This window comes from Neopsephotus bourkii, unplaced genomic scaffold, assembly GCF_033783945.1.
Source record: "Neopsephotus bourkii isolate Nb327-2 ecotype Australia unplaced genomic scaffold, CSIRO-AGI_Nbou_v1 NB_1120, whole genome shotgun sequence".
Taxonomy (NCBI): Eukaryota; Metazoa; Chordata; class Aves; order Psittaciformes; family Psittacidae; genus Neopsephotus; species Neopsephotus bourkii.
The window spans coordinates 3,250,303-3,264,326 of record NW_026901606.1 but is presented as its reverse complement, the minus strand read 5'-3'; positions in this window follow the sequence as shown (position 1 = coordinate 3,264,326).

Sequence of the window (14,024 nt, the reverse complement as noted above, 5' to 3'; positions counted from 1 at the left end):
GCTATGATTCACATTTTAAAAATACTTAGTTTTTTTCATCTTTCAGTATTTGCTATGATTTTAAATCATGGGAATCTTTCAACTTTAAGACTATTATTCTATTTAATGTGAAGAGTTTTAACATAGGTTGCATCAGATAGTAAAACTCCAGCCTTAATTTGTGGTTTTATCTTCCCTGTATCTTTTCACTAGATATGAAATTACTTGCCTTTGCTGACATACATTTTTTAAATATGTGACTATGGAATCTATATATTATCATTAGGCTTTTCTGTATTTTGGACTGGATGCCTTAGCCGTGCATTCCAAACTCTATAATATAATTCATGGCATTATGTCTCATTGTATGGACTATATTCTAACTTGCTAGGCGTTTGTATTAGAAATAAGTTTTGTAGTTTTATTTACTGATTCTTACCTGCAGAATTCCATGTGAATGTTAGAATCCAGTATAATGGGCGTGATAGGAGTTGATGTGAAATATCTGAAGAAATCTAAATGTTGTTTCCTGCTACTGCTTGTCCAAAAATATCATTTAAAGGTCTTATGCTTTTAAGAAGAATAGAGGAGATAATACTTGTTTCTATAACACAAGGACTGTTTGAATGCTTGCAGGAAGAGTTAACCAGACTTTATTTCATTTCCTGATAAATTAATCACCAGCATTCCTAAATCCTTGACTTATTCCAGAGGACTGAATAAAAATGCTTTCAGGCTACATGCATCTCTCCTAAGGATCATGAAACACTATACAAAGCACTTCACTCATTAATTAAACTTTCTAATAGCCCATATAAGCAAGGTAAGAGGATGAGACTTCAGTGGGAGGTAGGTGTTATGAAAGTCCCATCAGGTGGCTGCCTTGATCTCCAGACACATAAATACCATTAATATCTGGTCTTAAGTGACTTCAGAGAACAAGTCCCATTGATTTTTCAATCACTTACATACTCAGTAAAACCCCCCTCAGAATTGTTAGGCTTATTTTCTAGGTGGATAAATGGATTGGCACAGTGATTAAATTCATATTGTTGCTGATGGCTACTGGCAGCTAGAACAATGGGGTTTTGGCCTGGGGTTGGGTTTTTAAATTCATTTACAATACAAATGTAGCTGAGGGTCCCCCAAGAATACATTTTTTTTGGCCCTGCATATGCAATGTAACCAGACTGTCATTGTTGCTGCACGGGGGTATGTGTTTTAAATAGTTGAATATACTGCAAGTGTGGTTTGATTTCATTAATAACTATTTTATCTGATTTTTAACTTAATTTTGGGGATGGTTCCCAAACCTTTTCAGAATAGAAACTGTATCTTTATACCCTGCAGTTACAGACAGAGATCATCATCCTCCTTTTTAACATGTGTATGTAGTTTCTGTGATACCCAGCCATTTCAGATGTGGCAAAGTAAATCAGGAATGTCCTTAAGGTGTATTTATTTTTTCTTCATGCAATTTAGTATTTTAAACTATAGAGAAGCTGAGCACAAAGGTGAGTGAACAGCAAATCCCTGTCAAGTGCTCTACAGATGAGCATTGACGCAGGTGACTGCTGAAGAACCCTCAAAGCATAAAAATGTCTTATATGCTACCGGACAGGTTCAAATTCATATCTAGTTTTAAGGTGTTCAGAAGTTAAATGGGAAACCTAAGCAGTGTTGGTCTTGCTTCCAGTACATTTTAGGGAATGTAAATGAATGGTTTTAGATTTGCTTTTTGATTGCTTCCTGCAAAAGCAAAATGATGAAGAGTAACTATCAACTTTATGCAATCAAATGCCAGCATGAGATGGTGTTAATCTTTAGCTAGCATACTTGACAATTAATGAAATGAATGTATAAACTGTATGCCAAATAAACTGACTGTTGAAATCAAACAAAATCTTGCTTTCAAGAAAATCAGTTACTTTTTGGCACTCCAACTGATACAGGACTGCGTGTTCTGATTTTAAAATAGTATTCCAAAGAGGAGCTTACGTGATACCCATAAATTAGAGTTTATATCTGATATCATGGATTACTACACACTGAGAAGTTTTTAAACACTAGCATATTCCTAAAATATATTCCTATGTAGCAGAGGAATGCATTTCCTGAAATCTGCCTTTATGGCCAAGAAATGTGCAGACCATACGTATTATACTTTGTTTTCAGTGTAGGGTATTACATATTCCTTCCCTTCATATTTATGGATTTAAATTACAGTTATCCTTGAGATTATACTACTAGACATTGTCTTTGTATTGTCTTTGTATAACTTGTTCCCTTGCAATGACTATTATGTGGAGGATTGGTACTTTTCTGTTCTGAAATATACACAGTTTGGACCACGAAGAAGCACATAAGGAATGCAAGGAAACTGTGCTTATTGCATATGCATTACTGAACAGCATTAAATCAGGAAGACAAACTTGGAACTAATCCACCCAGATTTATGTAAATTGAAGACTACAGCAGTCTTGTCTTTTTGTAACCTTCAACTCCATCAGTTTGATTGGGTTGCAGCCAAATTAATGGACGGCAAAAACGATTGTTGCTCCAGTGGAGTTGTGCTGTATCAGAACAACAGTAAATCCTACTTTCCTCTTGAGATAAACTCTTTAATTAGCTTCTTGGGCTTTATAGCATTTGCCATAAGTATTTGTAAAGTATCTTCTATATTTAGGTATCTCTGCGAATATGAACTTTTGCATTACCACTGTTCATAGGAATTGTTCAGGGATAACATACTTAATTGAATATTCCAGTAACCTGTTTTGGAAAAAACATTTTGAAGTGAGCCTTGCTTCAGAAAGGCATATTTGATGTGTAGCTGGCATGTGGTAGTAGGCACGTGTAGTTGGCATGTGTAGTAGGCATGTGGTACTCTGAGATTGCACATAGCTATACAAGGTTCTTGTCACAGCCATTTCCTGTCCTATTTCTTCACATGGCAGTCTTAAATGAAAAAAAGAAAAAAATCTCAAATTAATCACAAAACTTACTTCAAAGTTTGTGGCCAAAACATTTATGTGTAGTGTCATTATAGAATTGGTCCAAAGTGTAGGAGTAGAACATGCTGCATAGTAAGGCAAAATATTATAAAGCAAAGAATGGATTGTGATCTAAGTTAAGTGTCTGCAGATTTTTACCAAGTTTTCTTTCCATATTCTTACTAGCAAAGAAACCTCATGGTACCATACTGTAATACACAGTGATTGTCAAAACACAAAGGCATCGAGTGGTATTCCTTACAGATATATTCTCCATCAAATGTTGGGGAAGAATAAAGCTTGCATCAAAATAACATTATTTTTTGGGAATGAGATTCAAATGTTAATTACGTAACACTAATACGTAGCATCAACTTTGGATTTCTAAAAGCATGAAGTTACTAATGATCAGCCTATTAAGCTAGGATGGACCAGTGTTTCATCTAAAGTATCATCTTTTTTCCCTAAAAGTATGTTTTGATATAGTTTATAATGAAACATTATAAAAGTTAACACTACCACTTAACATTTCATTCTTGTCAGGAAAGCATCTCCTGCAAAATACTTACAAATGAGACTCTTACTTCTCAAGTCTTGACTGAAATGCCTTATGCAGAAATCTGACAACTGTTCAGTACAATTTGCAAGCTGCAGAGAATGCAAAATAGTCTTTGATGTCTGGGCAGAAATTCACTGTACAGCAGGGAGTTTAGATAGGTTCCCTGCATTTTATCAGCCCATGTTGTTTTTCATTAAGACATGGCAAGCATTTCAGGATTATCCTTTGACAGCTAAGAGGTTTTGCTCCAGGTTAATAAGCTTGATATTTTTTCTTCTCCCATTTTCCCCTTTCATAAAAATCCGATGGGCATGAAGGAGCTGACTTTTTGAATAAGAGTTATCCTACTGGCACTGATGCATGCTTCAACTTCATGCATAGTTTCCCATGTGAGCTGACTAGGTTCTACTACAGAGCAGATGAGCAGAAGCATTTGATATAGCTAAATTAGTATCTCACAGCAGATACAAATATCTGATGTGAGTACCACAGAAACTGTCCTCACAAGAAATCAGTCAGTATGGATTTGAACATACACTAATAAAAGCTAAATTGCAACTTTAAAAGGAATAGCAGAAAATAATAACCAAATAATTGAAACAGTAGTGATATTTATTTGTACTTGTTAACAAATATGAGTGGTTGTTGTAAAGCAAGGAAAAACTGTAGTAAATCAAACACTAATAAAGTAAAACTATATTATACTTTGAAAACTAAAAATGCCATCTTAAACTCAAAGAAGACAAAAAAGTGAAGGAAAAGGGGAGAAAGTTATCTGCATACCAAAAATTGATCAAGCCAGTGAATTTTTCTGAGCAAGCACTTCAGGTGTTATGCAGATAGCTTTCTCATCTCATTTATTTTTCTATATACATATACTTCAGAGTATCTTATGAAGAAAATGTCCATAAATTGTGAAAAATCTACAAGATAAAAACAAATAGACCAGCTAAATCGGGAATATTCATCTGAGCTTGGACAAATAGGTATTCAGAGGATAGACTAGGAGAAAACCCTGAAACATTCAAAGTTAAACCAGCTGCACAAGTATTTAAGAAAATGATAGCTTTAGCAAATGAATGCTAGTAATCACAATTCCATCAGTTTGTATTATATTGTTTGTCTTCTAGGGATAAGATTTAACTTATTCAGAATTGGAACGACTGATTTCTAGAACTTAGGCAAAGGTACTGCTCAGAAGAACCCCTGAAGGAAAGAAAAAGGGTATGTTCATGTTATAATGGATCATCTCTGAAAAGGTATGCTCTGAGCTTCTGGGGCTGGTTGTGTTCAGTTTTTAAAGCCAAATTTTCAGGGATTTTAGAGTAAAGTTAATACTGAGTTGCATAGCTGCATCAGCTTGGGAAGTGAAGGAAGGTATGAAGGCGCTTGTTTCTTCACAGGAAATAAATAGAGCTCTGTAGTATCAGATAATAATAATACACAGAAAAATTAATAGACATAATAATAAACATCCTGAATAGCAGTATTAGCTAGAAATTGTGTGGGTTTGAGAAATAAGCTATGAGCTTATTTTTTACCTTCACATGAGATAATGGAAGTATAAACAAGAGAGGAGATGATTGTCATTTATCTTGCTCTAAGATAAGTATATATGTATCCATTTATTGTATACTGGGCAGGAGACCACACCTTCATTTATGACATGACATTATCACAGGATGACAGCATGTTAAAAAATCCTTTTTTCTTCAAAACTGTTATGTTTTTATACTTTTTCCAATTGTTTCTGATGGGGGAACCATAGAAATACTGCATATATTAAAATATTGAGGGCATACTAAAGACAATATTACACTTTATTGTAACATGACTTAGAAAAAACAGTTAATACATCATTGTGTTATTTATGGAAAATGTAATTATTTTTTGTGTTTGGAAGTTTTGTTAAGATGATCAATCTAGATCACAGCACTTGGGTGTGGTAAGGGAAGAGAAAGACAACCACAGGCCAGAGGCAGATAGAAACAGATTTCTTTACAGACATTTTCAAGATGATTTTGTATTTGTGTTAATCTGATTAGGAAATACCTGAGTAGAGTATCAGCAGGCTGAATATAAAGGTGCTTGTGCCAAGGGATAAATAGTAGGATTTTCTGCCAAATTTCCTCATCTGCCCTTGTCTTTCTACACTGTAAACAATGCTATTTGCATAGGCATTTTCATAGTCTCTTGTCTTTCCCTTTATCTGTATCTGGTTTCTTCCCAAAGTTCAGCACCTTCTCTTTTCCTTCACCCTTGAGCTGCACATGTGGTTGGATTCACACTTGTGTTTGGGGGGAGGTGATAAATTGTTGCAAACCTCACCACATTGTATTACCTAGAGTAAGAAGAATATGAAGGAAGAAGCTGCATGTCTAGTTCACGGAGTTTTCTGTTTGGCCTCTTGGGTTTTCATTTGCTGATAACTTATTTCATGATAGTTATTAATGAGAGTATTTAACCTTAAATGTAAATATATGATTGTCCTTTTCCTTGCCATTTTCGATAGTCCCTGTAACTGTATGAAGAATTCTGTTTGGCAAGTAGCATTTTTTATATATTTTGCAAAGATACTGTTAACATTACAGGCTACACATGATGGTGAATTGGTCCCTCAGTTAGTAAAATGTCATATACACTTCAAATGGACAGTTTTATTATGGTTTTGCCATCCCTCTGAAGAATTTTACAGTTGTAATTACAGTTGGTGCTAGGTGAAATTTTATAAATTTTTATAGATTAACAAACTCTGTCCTAACAGTTCTGTAAGTTTCTAGGATTTCTTTCATATTTTGTGCTGTACTTCATAAATCTTTGCCTGGCTAAATGGTGCATAAAAAAGTTAACAAAAGCAGTAATACTAAGTTCAGCTCTGACTAAAAGAAGTAATTGCAGAGATTGATTTGGCATAAAACCCATCAACTACACTGAATTCCATCCTCTCCCTCCTGCAAAATTTAACAATAAAAAGGCTTTTAGAACTGGAAATGTTTTGCTTTTATCCTTATGTCTTGGTTTTAACCTGTTCAACCCTTGGGTATAGCTGAAACAGAAAATGCATCATAATGGATGGAGATGTACAAGAAAAGGAAAGCATGACCTATGTAATGTTTTCTCTCATGTTTTGTATGAATCTCCCCTTTTGTCAAGTTTTCTGAGCAAAGCTCTTTACTTATAACTTGCTTTTTAAACCAAGGTGAGCTTGAACTTGGATGTATTTCAAAATCATTTTAATAAATCTCAACACATGCTACTTGCTAAATATTGTCATTTTCATCTGAGCTTTAGAATTTCTGAAGATGTAAGTTCATTTAGATGTAATCCTTACCAGCCTGTGAAGAGAGTGTTCATTGTATCTGGCAATAAATGTTTTTGCAGAAAATTGGGAAAACAGCTTAGATCCCTTGGATGGTTTATGATTCAATCCCACTTCATGAGTAAGCTTTGCCAACTGTTTTGTTTCTACTATGAAAGCTATGTATATATGGGTGGATGTGTATATACACACACACACATATATATAGGGTTGTTCTTGTAAGTATACATACAGAAAAATGTATATAAGTATATACTGTAGTTCTGTTCATTCTGAAAGCTTCATACTGTTGAATTAGATAAGCTTGAATAGAAAGATATTGGGACACTAGTAGTTCAGGATATTCCTTTTGAACAGGCAAAGAAGCTTTATTAAAGAGATAAAAATGTTGTGGCATAGCTTTCAAAAATGTTCTGCGCTTCAAAGAAAAAGACACTTATCTAGCTACTACAAGATGAGACTGAACTTGTGATGACAAGCATGACAACAAATTATCATGTTGCTTACTGTAGCTCAAGTCATTGTAGTCTTCCTTCTGCAGTGATTTTTCTGTACTACTGCAATGCAAATGTACATCTGATAGTTACAGCATACTATATTCTGGAACAAATGGAACCTGCCAGCAATTACTCTAATATCTATGAGAAATTGCTTCATACTTGTGCAGTTCTTTACAGGTTATAAAAAAATTGTCAGTTCCTGAAAGGGCATTCTATAATATTGTGTCGTACTTAACATTTTTAATTGAGTATGCTCTTACAATGTGGTAATTCAGAAGCATACATTATTGGATCATAGTAGTAAGAATGAGCCAAAATCTGTCACTTTTATGTACACTAAGTAGAAAATAACGTGGTTTCAGTGGGCTTATTGCCATACCAATGGAAGTCTCTGAGTTGTATCAACGAAGTTGCCAAGGAAGAGGCTGCAGCAGTAACACACAGTAATGGCTATTTCTGTCTCTTAACAGTGATTAAAATATTTTCCCTGAAATTTTGTATTATTATTCTTAGCTGAGTGTATGTGTGTGTGTGTGTTTTGACTTGTATTTAGTGAATTAAAATGCAGAGCTAGATAGATGTTGTGCTGCTACAGTTCTGTTAGAAATGCCAAATTGAATGTCCAAAGATAGTCTGTGAAACAGCCATATGGCGAGGAGCTGAAACGCATTAATTTCTATTCCAGAATATTTGGAGTGTGACCTTTTCCCTCCCTAATTCACTTTTCCATTTGCAAAATAAGGCAGTATCATTACACCATTTGATAAGATTTTTCTCCAAATATGTTAGATTATAGTGGCATCTCACTTTTATAGCATGTACACTGCTCTTGTTTCAGTAACACAGAAAAATGCAGTTTCTTCCCATCTCTATGGCTACATGGTGTTATGCAACATGACTTTTGGAAAAATCTAAGAGGTGGCTTTTTTTTTTTCTTTTTCATTTCATCAAAGTAAATAAATCCTTTTGTTCAGTCTCAGGGGGAAACAAAATACTGAAAATAATAGTACTGCAAAGGTGACATGGCTCTTCGGACTGGCTCAAGTGGGCCCAGAGAAGGACAACAAAGATGCTCCGAGGGCTGGAGAACCTCTCCTGTGAAGACAGGCTGAGAGAGTTGGGCTTGTTCAGTCTGGGAGAGGTGGCTTTCAGTGTCTAAAGGGGGGCCTAGAAGAAAGCTGGAGAATCACTTTTTACAAGGGCAGGTAGTGACAGGATAAGGGGCAATGGCTTTAAACTGAAAAAGGGGGATTTGGTTAGATCTTAGGAAGAAGTTCTTCCCTGTGAGGGTGCTGAGGCGCTGGCACAGGGTGCCCAGAGAAGCTTTGGCTGCTCCATCCCTGGCAGCGTTAAAGGCTAGGCTGGATGGAGCTTGAAGCAACCTGCTCTAGTGGAAGGTGTCCCTGCCAGTGGCAGGGGTTGGAACTGGATGAGCTTTAAGGTCCCTTCCAACACATACCAAACCCTTATATATTGTGTATGAACCTTTAAACAAAAGCTCTTTGGAAAAGGATTCCTTTTCCAGCCTTGCTATGCACATACCACCCGCGATAGCTACTATATCAAAGTGGTTAACACCTGTTGTCCATATGTATTTTTTCACTTGCATTTCTTTCCTAAAAAAATTATTTATTGTATTTCTTCTTCCATACCAAGGAAGCTAACAACTAAGAGCACTTAAGATCTCATTGAATGACCTTTGTATACTTGTAAAGTTGAAATAAGCAAATAACATCACTATGGAATTAAACAATACTCTCAAGGCCACTTCAAAGGTCATGGAGATCATAAAATGTTTACACATTTGAATCTTGGTTTGGTGAATGAAAAAGTGATGTCTGTGACACTTAGAACTGGTTGTCATGGGTGAAAAATAAAAGGAGAAAAATAGGGATAGTGGGATTGTTGACTGCTTAAAGGGCAGAAGTTGCTGAGTAATTCTGGAAATTTCAAGCTCAAAAAATATTTTATGGGTGTTGCAGAAACAGAGCTATTTTTTAGTTCATAATCAGCATGATGTGGATTGTTGCAACCAAGACTTTCTATTCCCTCCTTCCATCTGTGTTCTACATCCATCTGTCATACTTTATCCATGTTTAGATTGAAAATGTTCTGGATTTGTGGCAGTATTTGTATTTACAAACCAAACCAACCAATAGGCTGAATGCGACAGAAGCTGTGAGACTTACTGATAGTCACTGGGCAATAGGACCCAAGCTACAAGAGGCCAATTTTATTACTGGAGTTGCTAAATTCTGGCATCTAATGCTTATCCTGTTACAGCTAAGAATAAAACACAGTTGCGCTCTGCTGTCCTTAGGACACACCACTTCTGAACAATAAGGGATTATCCAAAGGATGGCTGGAAACAGCTTGCATGTGAGTGAACAGAGTAATACTTCCTAAAATGCAAGACTCAGGCTAATCAATAAATAGATTTTTTTTTCCTCAGATGACAAAGCCAAATGTCTAACAGTACTATAGAGCTATATACAAGCTCTGTAGTCTTCACTGAGTCTTTAGTTTGTTAGAAAAATTGATACATATGGAGTGGAAAAAAAGGAAAAATATCAATTCTCAGTTCATATTTTTTTATTCAGTACCATTTTGAGTATTAGCACGGAGGCCAGGTAAGAACAATAGGTTTACTTCCCTGAGAGAGGCTCTTTCCCCTACATCCTTCAGGATGTTTTACTAAAATTACACAAACACACATTTTAGATTTAAAAATGCTATTCCAAGAGACTGGTAATTTATCCAATTAACTGTATGACAGCACTGTCTAGATAAGAATTGTTCCTTTTTCCAAGAGAGGAAAACATTGTGGTGCAGTACCGTACTGGTAGATCAAGTAGATGGATATCAAGGAATGCTAAACCTGGCATTGCTCCTAAAGTAATAAGTATCAGATTATGCCCTCATTTCTGTCATTGGGGTAGAGATTTTTTTTTTTTTTTCCCTGATAACTGTGATAAAATGAACTCTGGAAATGTCCCATAAAACAAGAGTTAAAATGTAAACCAGGCAGAGCAAAGACCAGGTAATGTTAATGCTTGGAGACCAAGAAGAGACTGCATCAAGCCTTTATCTGCAGCATCACTGCATCTTATATGAAGAAGCAGTTCTTCAAAAGAAGTAAGTACTTCCCTGCTGATCCTGTTGTCAGGTGGCAAAAGACTATGGTATGAACATTTAAAAAAAAAAAAATCTGGAAAAGAGACTAACTTCAGGAAAAAGCTACCTACTTATAATCTATTTATTTAGGAATAAACACGATTGTTCCTGTTCACTGGTGTAACAAAGTTTAATATTTTCTTAACTCCCCTTACAAAAAAATATGCAATTTTGCATGGTAAATGAAGTCTCAATGTGTTTCTCATGTCATTTGAACAGTCATAAGCTGTCATATTAATTCCAGAGCATAATACTTACTTATTTATTTATTTAAAAATCTCTATTAATTTTATCATGATAAAATAAACAATCTCCAGCTAGGCTATTAATCTAATCTGAATGGTATGTGAAGGTAATTTCCAGTCGGCTGTATGTGAAGCACGTTTATTCCCTTCTTAACAATCTGCATTCAGCACACTACTTCCACCACCATGACTTCCACCAAAAGTAATACCTTCTGGTGATTGTTGAGATTCACTTAGTCTATTTTTTTATAGCAAAAATCTACACCACCATAAAAAAATTGAAATAATTTTTTAGACAGAATTCTTTGATATTGATGGTTTTAGAATAACTTGAAACAGTTAATGTGGTTTTTGTGCAGCTTTGGGGATACTGGTTCACCTTGGGTTCTACTGTAAGAAGTAAACACCAATCTCAGGTAAAATACTGTAGCCTAAATCCCATTAAAAACTGACTGCCAGGGGTGATTGGTATAGGGACTGTCCCTGTACTTGAAGTGGTGACCATTGCTGGAGTTGGAGTAATAAAAAGTATTTAATTAGTAGCTCAGTAGTTTTTACTTGTTCTTGCTGTGTCTATTTCATAACACAGCCATAATTTCATTGTAATATACGATTTGTTTTTTTCGTTTTTTTTTTTTTTTTCCCTACAAATAAAAATTCTGATTATTGCAGTACTTCATTCTGGTCTTTTTCCCCACCTCTCATTCATTTCGTTCTAGGTTTATTTTATTCTACTTTCATGTGTCTTAAGTCATTCCTATGCCTGTGAACATGTTCTGCTTTCCAAGTTGATCTGCAAAAAAGCATCTCTAAGATGCACCCTAATTAACATGGATGGGTTTGATGATCACAGCTTACATTTCAAATAGCAACATGCAGATCTTAACTGTTTTCTGTTCTATATAAGAGCTATGTGATTTTGGAACACCTCAGTTTGAGCTTCAGTAGCATACAGAATTTGTCTTTTAATAACTTCGTGTAGGAGAACTACAGTACCCCAACCGTCTGCTTTATGCTGAACTCTCTGGAGCAGCCAATTTTGTCTTCCAGAACGTGGCTGTTGCACATGCTGGGTGCTGATTGCAAGTATTATCTTAAGAGAATTGCTTCTCAATATTTAAGAAAATTACTCTTCTTTTAAAGGCATTCTTTTGTGCTTTTGTACTCCTACTGGCTTCATCACACCAGGAGGTAACTGACAAATAGCATCATTCAATTCCATAGCTGCTTTTGCTGCTACATTGTGTTTATCAAACAAAATTGGGACGAAGAGGACTATGAAAAATCAACAACCTGCAGCTTCTCAAGAAGCAAAGAACGTGGCTTGGCAAAAAAGAAAACCTGTACTATAGTGCAGCCAGAGTATGTAACAGGATGAGAGCAGTGTTTGACCTGAAAAAATGGTCCATGGCCTTTGGACATACTAATGTCCTGCTTTACAGAGAACTCATGAAAAATCAAATGCAGGTAGGAGCCCTGCAAGAAAGAGCATAACTAGGATATTTGCTATCAGGCATTTTTCCTTACCTTTTGTATTAGTAGGCCTACGATACAAAAGTTTCATAACGTGTTTGCTAAACAACCAGTTTTGAAGATCTAGTGGGTTTATATGAAAATAACCTGAACTCACATTCCTGAGTACCTGCTGCTATGTCAAACTAAATCCTTTTTAAGCCCAAACTTCTTTCTTCCCTTCTGTTCCTTATAACACATTTTGGATCACCAGAATCTCTGCTCTGTAACAATACCACAGAAGTAAATTTCACTCAACTAATATAATTCTAAACTCTCTTTTTTTTCTCATTAAGACAACAAATTGTTTTTTCTCAGTTTCCCTCTTATTTCTAAGTTAACTCTTCTGTCTGTTGAGCACAGGCCACAGTGCTGTTTAGCATCCTAAAATTGCAACTAACACACCAAAACATGAATCCCATTAGCTGCATGAAAGAAGCAGGCAAAATATTTCCAGTGAGATAAGGTTTGCGCAGAGAGGTAATATGTTTTCCTAGACCAATTGCTGTAGCTGCAAAATATTCCTACTCATCTTAAAATGTACTCCTCTTCATAGCTGTCTGGTCAGGGTATTAAATAAAAAAGAATGCAGGAAATAAAAAACGTATTTTGAAAATCAAAAGGACATTTAAATAAGGAGCAGAGAAATGTGAGTGCATATAAATAAAGAAACCTGTTGGTGTAATTACTGCCTCCTGTTTTATCCAGGTATCTCTATGGTTCTTCTATATTAAAGATGGTCGTATACAGTTTTCATAAATCACTAGTAGCATAGTCTGCTTGGGGATCAAGAAATTACGCTCTGCATTGTAGTCTGATCTTTCATGGTTTATAAAGATCTTTTTAATGGAGCTATACTTCAGTGATTAATGCATTTATTCTCCCCTTCACAGTGGCTGCTGATGCTGTAACATATGGTTTGCCTGTCTGTTTTTGCTATACATATTTGCTTTTCAATTGCCCTGAAGATTTCAGAATAAATTCAGTACTGCACGGCAAAATATTCCTTTATCCCAACATGAAAAATCTTGTGATTTATAGTTTATAGTTTATAGTTCACTTGTATATAGGTGTTTTACATCCTGAAGAGCAGGATATGGTTTTCGTACAATGGAAATAATCTGTACTTGTGAGGCTTTCCATTGCCTTTCTTTTACTTTCTGTATGGCTGATAAATTTGTAGAAATTTTGCACTGATATTTCTTCCTTTAGTTAGTGATTTCATTAAAGAATTTTACCAATACTCTATTTGTCTCTATCACCTGATTTTTTCTGGGAGTTCTGAATCTGCTCCTCAACATTTCTTTACGGCTTCAGCAGAGATGATGGTTTTCTTCTGCTTTTTTCACATCTGCCAAAAGAATATTGTGCTATTCAATGCTAATGGATTGACAGGAGTGTGCATGTTTCTTCATCCTTAAAGGTGAGGGAAGGATAGAGCAACAGCTGTTCATAGGCTCCATATTTGCTTCTTATGTTTTGAGGTTTCTGTCATTTTTCAGCAGCTTCAATTAAATTTTCTTCCTAAGATTACATCTAAATGATAAAGAACCAAAAGTATGTGGAAATTAGTTACTATGGTCTTTTTAATCAATAACCAGAATTGGTTGGAAACAAAATTGTTAGTTATTGCTCCTAAGCTTTAAAGTTTAATGTTTTCCTGTTACCTTTTCAATTTTTATTTGACTCCCTCAATAAAGTGAATTAAACAATGAGAAAGCCCACAGAAATAGACAAAGGAGG